Source organism: Ochotona princeps, chromosome 2, assembly GCF_030435755.1.
Source record: "Ochotona princeps isolate mOchPri1 chromosome 2, mOchPri1.hap1, whole genome shotgun sequence".
Classification (NCBI taxonomy): domain Eukaryota; kingdom Metazoa; phylum Chordata; class Mammalia; order Lagomorpha; family Ochotonidae; genus Ochotona; species Ochotona princeps.
In genome coordinates, this window is record NC_080833.1 from 126,441,436 (window position 1) to 126,456,538 (window position 15,103).

The 15,103-nt window shown below is 56.6% G+C and overlaps 1 pseudogene; it reads right to left on the minus strand.

The window, feature by feature from the left end:
* Positions 1-97: 97 nt before the first annotated feature.
* On the minus strand, positions 98-4,900 carry LOC131477951 (SH2 domain-containing protein 5-like; annotated as a pseudogene).
* Between the last annotated feature and the right edge of the window lie 10,203 nt (positions 4,901-15,103).

The window sequence follows — 15,103 nt, forward strand, 5'->3', positions numbered from 1 at the left end:
GGGACACAACAACCACAGGACCCGCTGGCCAGTGTAGATGAGAAGGGCAGAAGGCTGCGGAGGCCAAATGAGGTGCAGCCCTGGACCCCGCGGCCTCCTAGCCCAGGCCCTGCAGTTCTGCCTCCGACTTGGCATGGCTGAGGGGCCGGAGAGTCCGAGGTGGCCTGCCCTCATGGCCAAGTCCTGTTCCTCATAGGTGGGGTTCAGGTGGCCCATGTCCAGGGGGCAGAAGAGTCTGCGCTCGGCTCCTGAGTGGCTCTCCGCCAGGGCCTCCAGGCTGGGGAAGTCAGCCGGCAGGTGCTGGCAAAGGAAGGGGTTTCAGCATGGGGGTACCTTCCTGTGGCTTGCACCCAGCGCAGCACCCTAGGGTTCAGGCGGCATGTGCTATTGGGCAGGGCCACAAACCACTTCCTCTTGCCCTTACTACCTGTCCAGAAAAGCCCCGACACTCCAGTCTGACCCTGGCTGACACCCAAAGGGAGACTCTGGTTGTGCGGGCTTAGGCAAGGTCATGCCCCTCTGTGTGGGTTCTCCGCTTGGCTACCCACTGGCTAGGGTATGGGGAAGCAGGATTTCTAAGAGTCAACATCCCAGCAGAAATGTGAAGTGTCACTCAGCCCAGCTCTATGCAGGGTGCCCTCTGGGAGCACCCTCTAGATTGGGGACCCTCAGTGACCACAAAGCCTTCAACTTTTCCTCCAAGAGCGCTTTGCTCAGGCCTGGACCAATAAGGAAGGATCGGGAGCAGGGTAAGGGAGGCAAGATAAGGGGCAGGGCCAGCTTGCGCTGTGATGAGGGTTAGGCCACCAATGGGGCAGAGCCAGGCCCCTCCTGCACTTACCTCCAGGCAGTAGCGGCCCACACGGTTGCGGAAGACCTGGTAGGGCACCACGCCGTACTGTGTCAGCACCGACAGGCACCACTGGCCACTGGTGCCTGGCTCTGGCCACAGCAGGAAGGCTCCAAGCACGTCTCTCCACAGCAGGGCCAGGGCACTGGGCCTGGGGGATGGAGGGCGGGAGAGGCTGTGGGCAGGACCCCTAGTTTGGGGTAGCCTTGGGCAGTCTCCCTGAGCAATAGACGGGTCCTGGGCTTGGAGTGGCACTGGGGTTAACTGTCCTTTGCTGCTAGCCTCAGGACCCCAGCAGAAGGAGGGAGCCATGAAGAGGGCCAGCAGCGGCCATGTTCCCGGGATCCGTCACTGGAGCTCCCCTCAGCCCTGCCACCAAGGAGGTCTCATTATCTCATTTCACATTTAAGAAGACTCAGGGGGCCCAAGGTCTGCGGGGCTGGGGAGCTTTGTCCGTGCACAGAGATGGGGCTGGTAAGAGCACCAGGGGGGGGGAGTCCGTCCCCTCACCCTATCCCCACAACAGAACTAAGCATCAGACTAGGCCAAACCCCACGCCCCTCCCCCAAACCTGGAGATGCCTGAGAAGGCCCAGATGTTCTCCGTCAGGCTGCCCTCGCTTTCCACCAGGCACAAGGAGCCTCCAGGACCCTGGGGCCATGCCTCCCATGCGGCAGGAACTGTGGAGATACCATTCAGGGTCAGAGGAATTAGGGTCTCCCCCTTCCTACGCTAAGCCCGCCCTCCATGAAGGCCCCAGAATCCCAGATGGGTCTCCTCCCAGAGCCTCCCTGCCCTGCCTCACAGGCACACCCCGCTGTGCAGCGGCACCTGTGCAAGCCCCAGGCACTCAGACTGGGTACACAGGCACAGGTACTTCCACATTTGCACAGAGGCACCTGTCTTGAGGTGCAGCCACTGCCCTGCAGCACAACCCTTGCTGGCCATGCCCTGCGATGGGCACCAGTGCGCTGGGGCAACTCACAGGCCTCACGTGCCGACAGCTGCAGCTGAGCCTCATGTGTGCAGGCCCAGTAGGCCCCACAGCGGATCACCTTGCTACGGATAGCCTTCTTGTGGATCAGCGTTGGGGAGCAGTAGGGATTCCCCAGGCGGCCATGGCGGGTGCCCCCTCGGCCCTCCAAATCTGACAGCTCCTTCTAGGACAAGCAGGGAGAGGCTGTGGGAAGGCAGACTCGGCCCCAGCTACCCGGGTGCAGCCCCCAACCCTCCCCCAGTTCTCTGCCCTCCTCCTGTCCGCCCCTGGCTAGGGGCACTGCATACCCCACTGCCCACCGGCCCTCTGCTGGCAGCTGCCAGAAGGAGATTAAGGTATGGACGTTCTGTGACAGCTGATCCCGGCCGAAGGGTTCCCACACTAGGGCCGGTGGGCCCACTGTGGGCTTTCGGGGCTCATCCCCTGTGGGGGCCTGGCAGGGCTCAGGTCATGCCCTCTCTTCAGGGTGCTGCAGGAGATAGGTGAGCTCGAAGAAGCGGCAGAGTAACAGGTGCAGGATGTGGATGTAGGACAGGCAGAAGCAGCTCCCATTGGACGGGGCACTCGGTTATCACCACGGTTGTGCACAGCCTCTCAACCAGGAGTGCTGTCTCACTCAGCCCCGGGAACCTCACCACCAGGCTCCCACCCCAGCCTCCCTCACTCAGCAGGAGCAGAGGCGGCTGCCCTGGGGATCCTGCCTTCACCCTGGAGAGGGCGCCAAGAGTTCAGGCCCTGGGTTCCAAGCCTGGCCCCATTCCTCAGGAACAGCTGGGTGACCATGGCCTTCTCTATGATCCTTTGAGGAGTTCATGAAGCGGCCCAGCAGAGGCCCCAGACTTGTGTGCCAACTGCAAGACATGCCACACACTGGAAGACTAAGCACCAGCTCGCTGGCAGGGGCCAGCCTGGATCCAGCATGGAGCTGCACGCACACGGCAGCAGTGAGCAACAGCCTCAGCTTCTGCCTGCCGACCCCGGGGTCCTGGGGCTCTGCAGCTGTCTCGCCTAGAGCTTCTCAGATCGCCCTGTCCCCACCACCCCAGTGGAGCACACGCAGCCCAGCCTGGTCCGGCCTCTGCTCTCCAAGAACTCAGGCAACCATCATTAGGGGCAAATGGATAGAGGGATGGGGATGGGGAGGGCGCCGCAGGAGCCTCGGGAACATGGAGGCTGAGCCTCAAGGGCAGACAGTGTAGAGACAGGACAGAGGCCACGGCACAAGCAGAGGCCTGGTGCTGGCTGCACTCCTCGAAGCCAAGCACAGGCTCTGGCCTGCAGGCCGCCAGGGACCACTGAGGCCACGGACCTGCTCTCCAGAGCCTCCAAGGTGACATGTGGACAGGGGCACTGTGCCTGCAGGCAGCCATGCCCGAAAGGCCACCTGATGCATGGCTCACCCCCTTCTCCATCCTTAGCATGACCTCCCCACCTGCCGGCCTTATGGCCCAGGCACCTATCCTGGCTGCCTGCCCACAAAGAGCTGGCAGAACAGCTTGCTGGCCGGGCTCCGTGGGTTCCGGGCGATGAAGGCAAACTGGCAGTCAGCTGGGCACCAGGTGGAGTAGAGGATGTGCCTCAGGGCGTGTGCCATCAGAAGCACCTGCGGGTCGGGGGGCAGGGGTGCTCATGGCCTCCATCAACCAGTTCCAGCCACCTGGATCTTGCTCGGGGCCATGGCCTTGGGATGTGCCAGCCTGTGGGTGGGGTTGTGACCCAAGGGCAGAACTTGCACGGACCACTGGGTCAGAGACAGACAGTGGCGCAGGCCTGGGCTTGCAGCCTGGTCTCTGAGGCACATGCCAAGGGTTCAAGTCCTAGCCCTGCCATACCTCCTCCACATGCCTTGGCGTGACATGGCTCAAGTGTGGAGACACTAGTCCCTCTCAAACAGGTGGTGGGTGACACCTCATGCCGGCAGCTCAGTGCTTGAAGGCAGAGCCCCATGACGTGCCTGGACCTTAGGTGATGGAGGCCCTCAGTCACGGGGAGCACAGCACAGTGTGACCCATGGTCAGAGTCCATTCTGTACCAGGAGAAAGAGTGGGCCGTCTCCAGCCCCCGGGTGCCAGGAGGAGGAGTGGGCATCTCCGGCCCCAGGCTCAGCAGGGCTGGGGGAGCACCTCCCTGTACCCACCCCCATGTGCACCCCAGGAGGCAGAGCTTGAGGACAGCCCCAGGGTAGATGCCCCTCCCGGAGCCCCTGAAGCTCCTACCTCACACTCCCCACTGTAGATCTTGAGTCCCTGGAGCCTGAACTTGAGGATGACAGCCCGGCGGTGGGGACAGTCCTGGGTGGAGAGTTGGCAGGAGTTAGCATCACCTGCCCAGCCCAGCCTCGGGGCGTCGTGAACCCGCTCTGCCACCCCCAGGGGCCAGGGGAGAGTGGGTGGCTCCTTGCTGACCATCCCCATCAGGGCCACACTGAGAATCTCCCGTGGTCTCCCAGCTGCGGGATCCCGCACAGCCCCGAGGGAGGGGCTCCCGGGCCAAAGGAGATATATTCCCAGGGGACAGCTGGCCTCGGAAGGGGCTCATCCTCCCACCAGTCGTGGCCCCCACTGGGGGCACCCCCAGCGCCTCCACCTTCAGTAGCCACAGTTGTTGCTGCACCAGCCACACACTCTCCTGGGTGTCCAGGTCGTCCACTGGGAAGGAGCCCACGTACTGCTCAGTGGTGGCGTGGCAGGGAGCAAGGAAGGTGGCAGGGGTCAGACCCAAGGCCCCTGGCCACCCTTCTCCAGATCTCCCCGACCCAGACATACTCTCTGCTCAGTCAGGCAAGCTATGGGCTCTGCCATGTCCCTGTGGATCCCCTCCCTCACCTGTACACACACACACACACACGCATCCCACTCCAAAGTCACTGAGGGGAGACTCGGAAGTAGTTCCTTGACCCTTAGCCTCCCCTACCCAGACAGGGCCACCCACATGCCAGGGCACCCAGGCTGGGCAGTCCCACCCACCTGGGCAAACTTGATGATGCACCTGGGTTGGTACAGGGCAGGGCTGCAGTCAGAGGCCCTCCGGCCCCCTGCCTCCACCCTCTGCATGGCCTTGGGATGCCCAGCTTCAAGATGCCCATGAATGAAGGCTGTAGGGGGCGAGGGAGGGAAGGGGAGGAGTGTGGGTTCCAGGCAGGCAAGCCGCGCAGCTCCTGCTGAGGCCCCCAGGAGCTCCTCTGCTCCTTCCCAGTCCTTTGTCCACTCATCCAACAATACCCCAGGCCACAGGCGCTGGGGACACAGACTAGCAGGCAGTGATCGCTCTATTTCACATCACGATGAGGAGAAAGACACCAAATTACACACCTCGTGATATGACAGGCTGCGCAGTGCCCGGCCCTGCCAGGAGCAGAGCGAGGACGGGCCAATTGCTCACTTTGTTCAGCAACTCCAACCCGCACAGAGCTCAGAGCCTAATGCCACATGGCCTCTGTTCCCAGCGCGGGGAGTGGTGGCTGTGGTGGTGGTGGTGGGCAGACTGTAGGCATCCGAGGGGTGTGAGGGCCTCGGGCTTGGCCTGTAAAGGCAGGCGGCAGGTGGGCAGCTGGGTTGAGGCAGAGCCGCCCCTGTGGCAGTCTGATCTGGTATGTAATCAGTCTTCAGTGCCAAACTGGGGAGCTCTGCTTTGTGGGCAGTGGGGAACCAAAGCAGGTTCTGGGGTAGGGCAGCCCATGGGGTGGCCACGAGCTGGATGGGAGAGCTAAGGCTGAGAGCCTGATTTAGGCACCCTGGCTTATTTGGCGTGGCCTGGCTCCGGCCCTTCCCAGAACCCAATGCAGACCATAAAATCTGAACCCAACTGAACTTACAGTCACCCAGTGTCCGGGGTAAGGAGAAGGTGGTCAACCTCACACACATTCGCTTGTGGGCAGAGAAGCGGCCTCCACAAGCATCCTCCAGCCACCCCAGCACTGAGTCAGGGCAGTGCAACCAATGTGTTCACACCAGTGGGCTACCCATCAGCGAGGGGCACAGTGCGTCTTCCCAGCGGCCCAGGAATCACCTCCCCTCAGTCTCTCCCCAGGTCCCCTTAGCTGCATCTGACAGGGACCCTCCATGACACTAGCCGGCCTGGGAGCTTGTGCAGGTACATGGGCCTTTCAAAGAGCGGCAGCTGCTTGGGGTCTTGGCAGCCAGGGTCACGGTAGGAACTACACTGCCCAGCGACAGGAAGCGCTCTGGGGGGCCCTCCCAGCCCAAGGCCTCCCCCTGCTCTCTGGCACCTCTGATGTAGATCCCAGTGTGCCCCCACTTTCTGCACTGGTTAGCTGTGCAGCTGGCACAAAAGGGGCTTAGGGCTTCAGGCTCCCCCTGGCTTGAGTCCCATCTGGGGGCTGGGATGGGCGAAAGAGGCCAAGACCACCAAAGAGACAAGGAGCAGAGAACAAGGGAGAGATGGTGGGAAGCCAAGTGGGGAGGAGAGCAGGAGGGTTCCCAACCCCACCCTCAGGCTGACACCCCTCCCCACCCCCGGCACTGAGAGGGCAAGGGGGTGCAAGCCAGCCAGGCACACTGGTAGGCTTGCTCTCCACCAGCCCCTGTTCGCCCAGGGCTGTTAAAGGCTGCCTACAGCCAGGCTCAAGTGGGAGCTCTGGGTGGCTCCAGCGTCCAGGCGGCAGGAGGGGGGGGCGGGCTCACCCTCCCCCTGCACCCTCACCTGATCCTAGCTCCCCACCTGCAGAAGCTCTGGTCCTCAGCCTTCTCTGAAATTAGATGCTCTTCCTCCCCCTTACCCCTTCTCTTCCATGGCTCCACGGGGGGTTGGGGGCGGGGGAGTTGGAGGGGAGGGGCGGCTGGGACAGGCTGGGACCACTTGGACAGGGTTGGGCTTTGCCAGATGGTCCAGCTCAGAGACAGATGGGCGCCCCTCCAGGGTCAGGCACGGAGGCCCCTCTGCTGCACACAGCTGAGCCTAGGGCCAAGGGTGGGGTGGGACTCAGGTATGGGAAGGCACCTGCTGGCAGCAAAATGTGGGGATGATGGGGTGCAGCAGGCAGTAAAACCAGCGCCCTGGGGCCCTTCCCTGAGGGCCGGGCACCTTGGCTGGCGCTCTCCTCCTGTGGACGGGGTCCTCCGTGGTAGTGGGCTGCGTCCCGGCCTGGTCCCGGCGCCTCCCTCGCCAGCGGACCTGCAGCTGCTCGGAGACCGAGGTCCACGCAGCCGGGCGCAGCAGTTGGAGGTGGAGTCTGACAAGGTGGGACCCCCCCAGGCGAGTCACTCCCCCTGCCTCAGTTTCTCTGCCATGCGCTGATCTTGGGGTGGCAGCAGCCAGCCTTGTGGTTGCTCCCTAACACAAAGTGCCCGCTTCCGCGGGGCACCCAAGCTGGGGTCGGGGGCAAGGGGGACGGAGTTAGTGATGGAGAAAACGCGCAACGGAGAAAAGAGCGCGGGTTGCGTGCGCGGAGCTGCGGGGGTGGGACGCTCGCCAGGCCCGGCCCGGCCCGAGCCGCACGGGTTCCCCAGCGTGGGCTGCCCGCGCCTCTGTCCAGCAGCCCGCCGAGAGTGGGCCCCGGGAGCCCAGCGTCACCGCCGAGGGCGAGCAGAACGCCCGAAGCGGCGACCCCGGCGCTGACCGGGCGCTCCTCGCGGCCCTCGCGTACCCCGGCCCCCCTCGCCTCCTGCACTCACGCGCGTCCGCCGTGTCCCGAGCACCGCGCGTCCCACGTGCCCCAGAGAGGAGACCCCGGCATCAGCGGGCGGCGGTGTCCAGTGCCGCTAGCCAATCGGAGCCCGTGGAGCCGCGCTCGCCCGCGCCGCCCAATCAGCGGCCGCTGGGGGCCTGGACACCGCCCATCCCCATCCACTGCACCCCACACTCCCGCTTAAAGGGCCTAATGGGGAGTCTGTTGCTGGACTGCGCGCCCTGAGTCCCCCAAGGACTCATTCCCAGGGCACTCCTGAGGAACTCTGACTCCTTCCGCCCCCTTGCTTAGGGTCTTCTGGTCCTGCAAGCGTCGGCTTCCGCAGCGCCTCTTCCGCGAAGCCTTCCAGTACCACCACTCTGTGGAACCCTTGTGACTCCTCGCTTGCTACCCATCTCATCCTATAGCTCCCTGGTCGTTCAGCGATGCTGTTTGGACCCATCCTCATCTCTTGCAGCCGCTCCTAGCACAGGGCCTGCTCTGTGCAGGAGGGGTGACAGTGCCGCCCCGCCTCCCTGAAAATGCAGAGGTAGTAGGAGTGGAGACCAGTGCTGTGAGCCAGGTGCCCTGGGGGAGCCTAGAAATGACACAGTAAACCCGAGTGGGCCAAGCTGCTCATGTGGATGAAACCAGCGGATTGCCCGTGCACCTGCCCAGCACACAAGAGGCAAGTGCGGGGCCGAGGGGCAAGGGGGCCAAGGGCCTGGGGTGTGTGTGGCTAGGGCCGCGTGGGGCAGTCGCCCTGCGCCCCACTTCTTTGGGAGTCTTACCTGCCATGCTAGGCCTGGCTCCAAGCGCCCACATGCTAGCTGATGCTAGAACTGCCAGGCGGAGTTTTCGGACCCTCGGCTTGCCCCAGCCAGGGCCGTTGGGGTCCTTGTGGGGAGTGAACCAGCAGATGAAAGCTTTGTCTCTTGCGCTGTCACTCACCCTTTCAAATACGTAAATCTTCAAACAAGCAAATATTAAACTTAAATACTGACTCGAACACATTTCTGATAGAATTTTAAAACAGTGACAGGAATCAAATACGTAAATCTTCAAACAAGCAAATATTAAACTTAAATACTGACTCGAACACATTTCTGATAGAATTTTAAAACAGTGACAGGAATTTCAGGTCAACATAAGAAAAGCCCAAGGACTTGCATGTGACGGAGAAGGCTGAGAGGGGGCACTGTGCCTCTGTTGCAATGGGTTGAAGGAGAGAGGACCACCTTGCAAGGGGGGCATGCACTGGGGTTCAGAGACATTGAAATCTACACACACACACAGTGCCTTCCAAACCACATCTGGAGCACTGTGTGTGAGGTCAAGTACGTGACCTTGCCCCCTGACCTTGCTGCCACCCCTGGGCTTCTTCCACTGGCCTTCACCCCTCCTTGGAAATACAGTATCTCCAAGCCAAGTGCATGTAGACATTTTGAAGCTCACTCCTTCATTGTCACTTAGGTGTCAATGTTACCACTACCTGGGCTGACTGAAGTCAGCGGACCTAATTCCCGGGGCACACAGTGACTCCAAGTCCCTACCATGACTGTGGCCCCATTCACAGTTCATTGGAGGTACACACCGCCCTTGGGGGTCAGTCAGCTCCTGGCAGCTGCTGCCCAATGCCTATCCCCTGTTCATGCCAAAGCAGCCCTCAGGAGCCACCGGGAGCAGGGTCGGCCAGCTGTGGGGTTCATGACTCACTTGTGTAGGCAGCCCCAAGGAACCGCCCTTGTTCCGCCAGGGAAGGGATGGCAGCGGAGGCAGGCGCGGCCAGTGAGTCAGTGACAATTACTGAACTGCACAGGTGTCAGCCTGCTGTCACATCCTTTCTCCCAAATCCCAGAATCTGGCGCTGTTGTTGCCAGCTGAGCGGTGAGTGGGCAGCGACACCGGTGGAGCACTGAACCTGGAGCCGAGGGGGTGAGCTCAGGCAGGCCTGGCACGCGAGCGGCTCCTCACGCACACGCACACGCTGGCATCTCCTTTTCCCCTGCGGCCCCACCCCATCCGGTCCCTGAGCACCCCTTGCTGATCCCTCATAAGTGTGCTCATGGATGTCCCTACAATCCATCCAGCACTCTCCCCCACAATAAGTGACCTAGAATGGAGATTTTAAAAAATTGTCAGTGTTACAGACTGGATTGTGTCATCACCTCACCAAATCTGTTTTGAAATCCTTCCCATTAGGATCCTAAGGTTGTAACATAACCAGAATTGCAGGGGGGTCTTTGCAGTCTGCTGCTTCACACCCCCAGCTCACAATGGCCAGGGCTGAGCTGCAGCCAAAGCTGGCAGCTTGAAGTGCCCCCAACATGGAAGCTCAGGTACTGGAACCGTCACTGCTGCCTCCCACAACGTCATTAGCAGGAAACTGCAGTCCAGAGCCAGAGCTGGGAATCGAACCCAGGCATGGCGCTGTGGGCTGCAGATGATCCAGACCGGTGTCTTAGCTGCCAGTCTAAATGTCCACCCCTGAAGAGGTAAATTCAAATGAGATCGTTTGTGAGGGTTTGCTGTGCGCCTGCACACATCTGATCTGCAATAAACAAGCCTGAAAGACGGGTGGGTGCAAGATACGTGTTAGTGTCAACAAGTGTCCAAGCCAGAGGGCAGGCCACAGACTCTAGTTCAACTCTCTGCCTTTCCCGGTGGGCCAACAGACTATGTGCTTATCCAAGGTCACACCATTAGTGCCACTTTCAGCAGGGACACAGACCTCAGGGGCCTCTCCCTGCATAAGGGTCAGGGCCAAGGGCACCGTCTCCCATTCTGCAAGTGAATGTGCCCTCTCTGAGATCAGGTGATAGCGTCCCAGGACTTCCTCAGACCAGTCCTTGCGCCCTAGTGCTCTTTCTGGGTGCCCATCTTTACCATCACAGAATGGCATGCCAAGCCCCACCCTATCTGTACAGTTGAAGGCCCAGAAGGTGGCCTCTTGCTGCCTGCAATCCAGCTGAGGCAGAGGAATAGAGAATGGCCCCTGGCACTTGAATGAAGACTGGAAACAAAACAAAACCACCCATCAAGTGCCTTCCGTCTCTCTGCGGCCTGGCTCTTCGTCCACACCTCTTACCCTCCTGGCTTCTCTTCTTTGGGGCCTGGCTTTGGAAACTCAACATGGTCTATTTCCTTTTTTTTTCTCCACTCCTCTTTTAACAAATAAGCCCTCAACAATTAAAACAAAACAAAACATAAAGCCTCATTTTACGGGTCAGTGTGGTGACATAGCAAGCTAATCAGCTGCCCACAGCTCTGGCATTCCATAAGGGGGCGAGTTCATGTCCTGGCTACTCCTCTTTTTTTATGATATTATTTTATTTTAGGATACAATTTTATAGGCCCTGGGATTTCCCTTGCCCCTTCCCAATATCCCTCTCCCTGCCCCCAATGGTTTCTCCTATATTATTATAATAGTATAGTCCTTTGCAATAGGTCATAGTCCATCATTCTGCTGTTTAAGTGTATCCTCATATTGTCCCATTCCACTGCTTGCCCTTCTATTATTAGAATACTACAGCTTTTCATATATAGTCATAAGTTCATTATTCTGCCATTTAAGTGTATCCTGGTATTGCAGGCATGGACAATGGCAAAAGGTGCACCATCCTATTGTCAAGATATATTTAATAGTTTTATTAGAAGTCCATCTGTGATTTGAAAGTAGAGATGCACACTGCATTGTATCTTCACATCTGGATATGATAGTTTCTATTACATAGTTACATAAATGAAAAGCCACAAAACAAAATCAACAACAGGAATAAAGTTAAAAAAAAATTTACAACACCATGGAGTCCAATAACATGCCACTGAATAACCAATATGTAGATGAAGAAATGCAAAAAAAAAAAAACCCTTCTTGGAGAAAATGGTGCTACTGTATGATCTATGAGTCAGTGAAGAATTTAATAAAAAGAACTATTTTGAAGAAAAATAAAAATATCAAAACATGGGTTGCAGCAAAAACAGTACTGAAAAAGGCTATTGATCTTACAATTTGCATGAAAGTTGCCTTCTATCAGAGAACATACGATGTTTGTCCTTTTGGGACTGACTTATCTCACTGAGCATAGTGGTCTCTAGTTGGAACAATTTGGTTGTGAATAGTAGAATTTCATTCTTTTTAATGGTTGAGTGATATTCCACCAAGTAGATGTACCAGTTTCTTTAGCTCTCTTCTTTGGACGCACATCTGGGTTGCTTCCATGTCTTTGCTATTGCAGACTGTGCTGCTGTGAATACAGAATCACAGATCCTGTTCACATATGCAGAGTTCATTTCCTTTGGTTATATTCCTAGGACAGCTGGGTCATACGGCAGGTTTATTTCAGTCCATACTGACTTCCATAGGGGTTGTACTAATCTACACTCAACAGTGGAGGAGGGTACCATTCTCCCCACATCCACACCAGCAGGTGTTATTAGTAGAGTTGTGAATATAGGCCAATCTCACTGGAATTAGGTGAAACCTCCATGTGGGTTTCATTTGTATCTCCCTGACAGCTAGAAAGCCTGGGCTGCTCCACCTCTGATCCAGCTCCCTGCTTATGGCCTGGGAAAGCAGTGGAGGACGGGCTATGGCTTTAGGACCCTGCACCCCCATGGGAGAGCTAGAAGAAGCTTCCAGCTTCAGATCAGCTCACATCTGGCCGTTGTGGCCATTTTGGGGAGTGAACCATGGATGGAAGATCTCTGTTACTTTTACCTTTGAAATAAAAATCTTTAAAAAATCTAATTTTTGGGCCCGGCGGCATGGCCTAGCAGCTGAAGTCCTTGCCTTGAACGCCCTGAGATCCCACGTGGGCACCGGTTCTAATCCCGGCAGCTCCTCTTCCCATCCAGCTCCCTGCTTGTGGCCTGGGAAAGCAGTCGAGGACAGCCCAATGCACTGGGAACCTGCACCCATGTGGGAGACTAGAAGAGGTTCCTGGTTCCCGGCTTCGGATCAGTGTGCACCGGCCGTTGTGGCTCACTTGGGAGTGAATCATCGGACAGAAGATCTTCCTCTGTCTCTCCTCCTCTCTGTATATCTGACTTTGTAATCATAAACAAATAAATCATTAAAAAAATCTAATTTTAAAATATGCTGAGTAGGGGCTGGCAAAGTTGCACAGCATACCAGGAAGCCAGCATTCCAAATGGGCCCCAGTTAGACTCCCAATTGTTCTACCCCCAACCAGCTCCTTGCAATGCCCTGGGAAGGCAGTGGAAGATGGTCCAAAGTGCTTGGGTCTCTGCCACCCATCTGGGCAACCCGGAAGCAGCTCCTGCTCCTCTCTTGCTTAGTTCTGGCTGTTGCGGTCATTTGAGGAGTGAAAGTGGATGAACATCTCTCCCTGGTTCTTTCTTTCTTTCTTTCTTTTTTTAAAGATTTATTTTTATTACAAAGTCAGATATACAAAGAGGAGGAGATTGAGAGGAAGATCTTCCGTCCGATGATTCACTCCCCAAGTGACTGCAACGGCCCGGTGCACACCGATCCGAAGCCGGGAACCAGGAACCCCTTCCAGGTCTCCCACGAGGGTGCAGTGTTCCAATGCTTTGGGCCGTCCTCGACTGCTCTCCCAGGCCAAAAGCAGGGAGCTGCATGGGAAGTGGAGCTGCCGGGATTAGAACCAGTGCCCATATGGGATCCTGGGGCATTCAAGGCGAGGACTTTAGCCGCTAGGCCACGCTGCCGGGTCCTCCCTGGTTCTTTCAAGCAAAAACAAATTATTAATATTATTAAAGATTTATTTATTTTCATTACAAAGTCAGATATACAGAGAGGAGAGGAGAGACAGAGAGAAAGATCTTCCATCTGATGATTCACTCCCCTAGTGACTACAACGGCCGGTGCTGTGCCCATCTGAAATCAGGATGCAGCAACTTCCTCCAGGTCTCCCACGTGGGTGTAGGGTCCCAAGGCTTTGGGCCGTCCTTGACTGCTTTCCCAGGCCACAAGCAGGGAGTTGGATGGGAAGTGGAGCTGAGGGGATTAGAACTGGCGCCCATATGGGATCCCGGCATGTTCAAGGCGAGGACTTTAGCCTCTAGGATATACACTGCCCCCTCCCTTAAAAAATATTTTTTAACACGCCGAATTAAAAAACTCTCAGCCCTCTTGTATTTTGTTGCCAGGTTTTATTGCTTTAACTGTTAGTGTACAGAACTGGTAGACGAGTGAATGACAGATGAGCAGTAACTAAGTTTTAGCCAGGTCTGGGTTTGTCCATGACTTATTACTTTTAACTGTGGGACAGTTTAGCTAAATTCACTTGCTGCTGAACTCTGAGGTAGCTTTGAGAATTTGATAAGATGCTTTAAAGCATGTAGCATTAAGAAACTATAACAACAAAAGCTCTGTGGTTTGGAGGCTAAGACCCTGCTAGTTGGTACCTGTGTTCCCCATTTGAATGCCTGGGGGTTCGTCCCCACACTGCTTAGGATCCTGTCATCCCACGAACACACACCCTGAGAGGCAGCAGGGGATGGCGACTTGATTTCTGTCACCCATGTGGGAGACCAGGTTGGAGGTCTGAGCTCCTGGCTCCAACAGGGCCCAGCTGTTGTGGCCACCTGGGGCACCAGCCAGCTCACAGGAGGTTTCTGCCACTCAGTCTTTCAGAGAAATGTTTTTTCTTATGGGAATGCTCTCTGAACCTTGCTTTTTTTTGTCTGAATTATTTTACTTTACTGGAAAGGCAGATTTACAGAGAGAAGAGACAGAAAGATCTTCCATCCGTTGGTTTACTTCCAAAATGGCTGCAATAGCTGGAGCGGAGCTGATACAAAGCCAGGAGTCAGGAGCTTCTTCCAGGTCTCCCATGCAGATGCAAGGTCCCAGTTTTGGGTCATCCTCTAATGCTTTTCCCAGACCACAAGCAGGGAGCTGGATCAGAAACGGATCAGCCAGGACACAAAATAGCACCCATATGGGATTCTGCTTGGAGCTGGAGGATTGGCCAGTTGACCCAACATGCTGGCCCAAAACACCAATGATTTAAGGAGCAAGTTAAGTCTTTGCTAGGATTCTACAGTGTGTTAGTAACTGCAATGTTACCAATACAGTTCAATTTTCCTTGAAATAATCACAATGCTTCTAAGTGATCATTCTGAAAAAACAAACAAGGGTTGTGGGTTTTGAGCCCACTGTTTTCAAATGTGGAAGTGAAGACTTGGGGTGATGAAGTGGATAGCCAAAGTTACACAGATGGTGAATGACACATCCCATGGACCACCATGTAGGACCACACACAACCAGAGACGTTAGGATACTGGGCTGAGTGGTGTACCACAATTACGTCAACTGTAACGTGGGAATTGATGGGAAGCTGCTCTTTTAGGGGTCCAGTAGGTAGGACACCCTCGTAACACACTCAAATCGATTCAATTCTCAGCTCCAACTCCTGGCTCCATCTTGCCATCTAATGTCATTGCAAGGTGACCTGGATTGTGTCCCCAGGGCCAGCTTCCACCCAGCCCATCCCAGCTGCTGCAGGTATCTGAGGAATGAACACTGCAAAGGGACTCATTCTGTCTCTGCATAATTTAAAATGCTTTCACTGGACACACTATTTCAGTGAGGTTGAGTCACACCAAGTTACCTAAAGGAGTCATGCTGCTATGCAAGCGA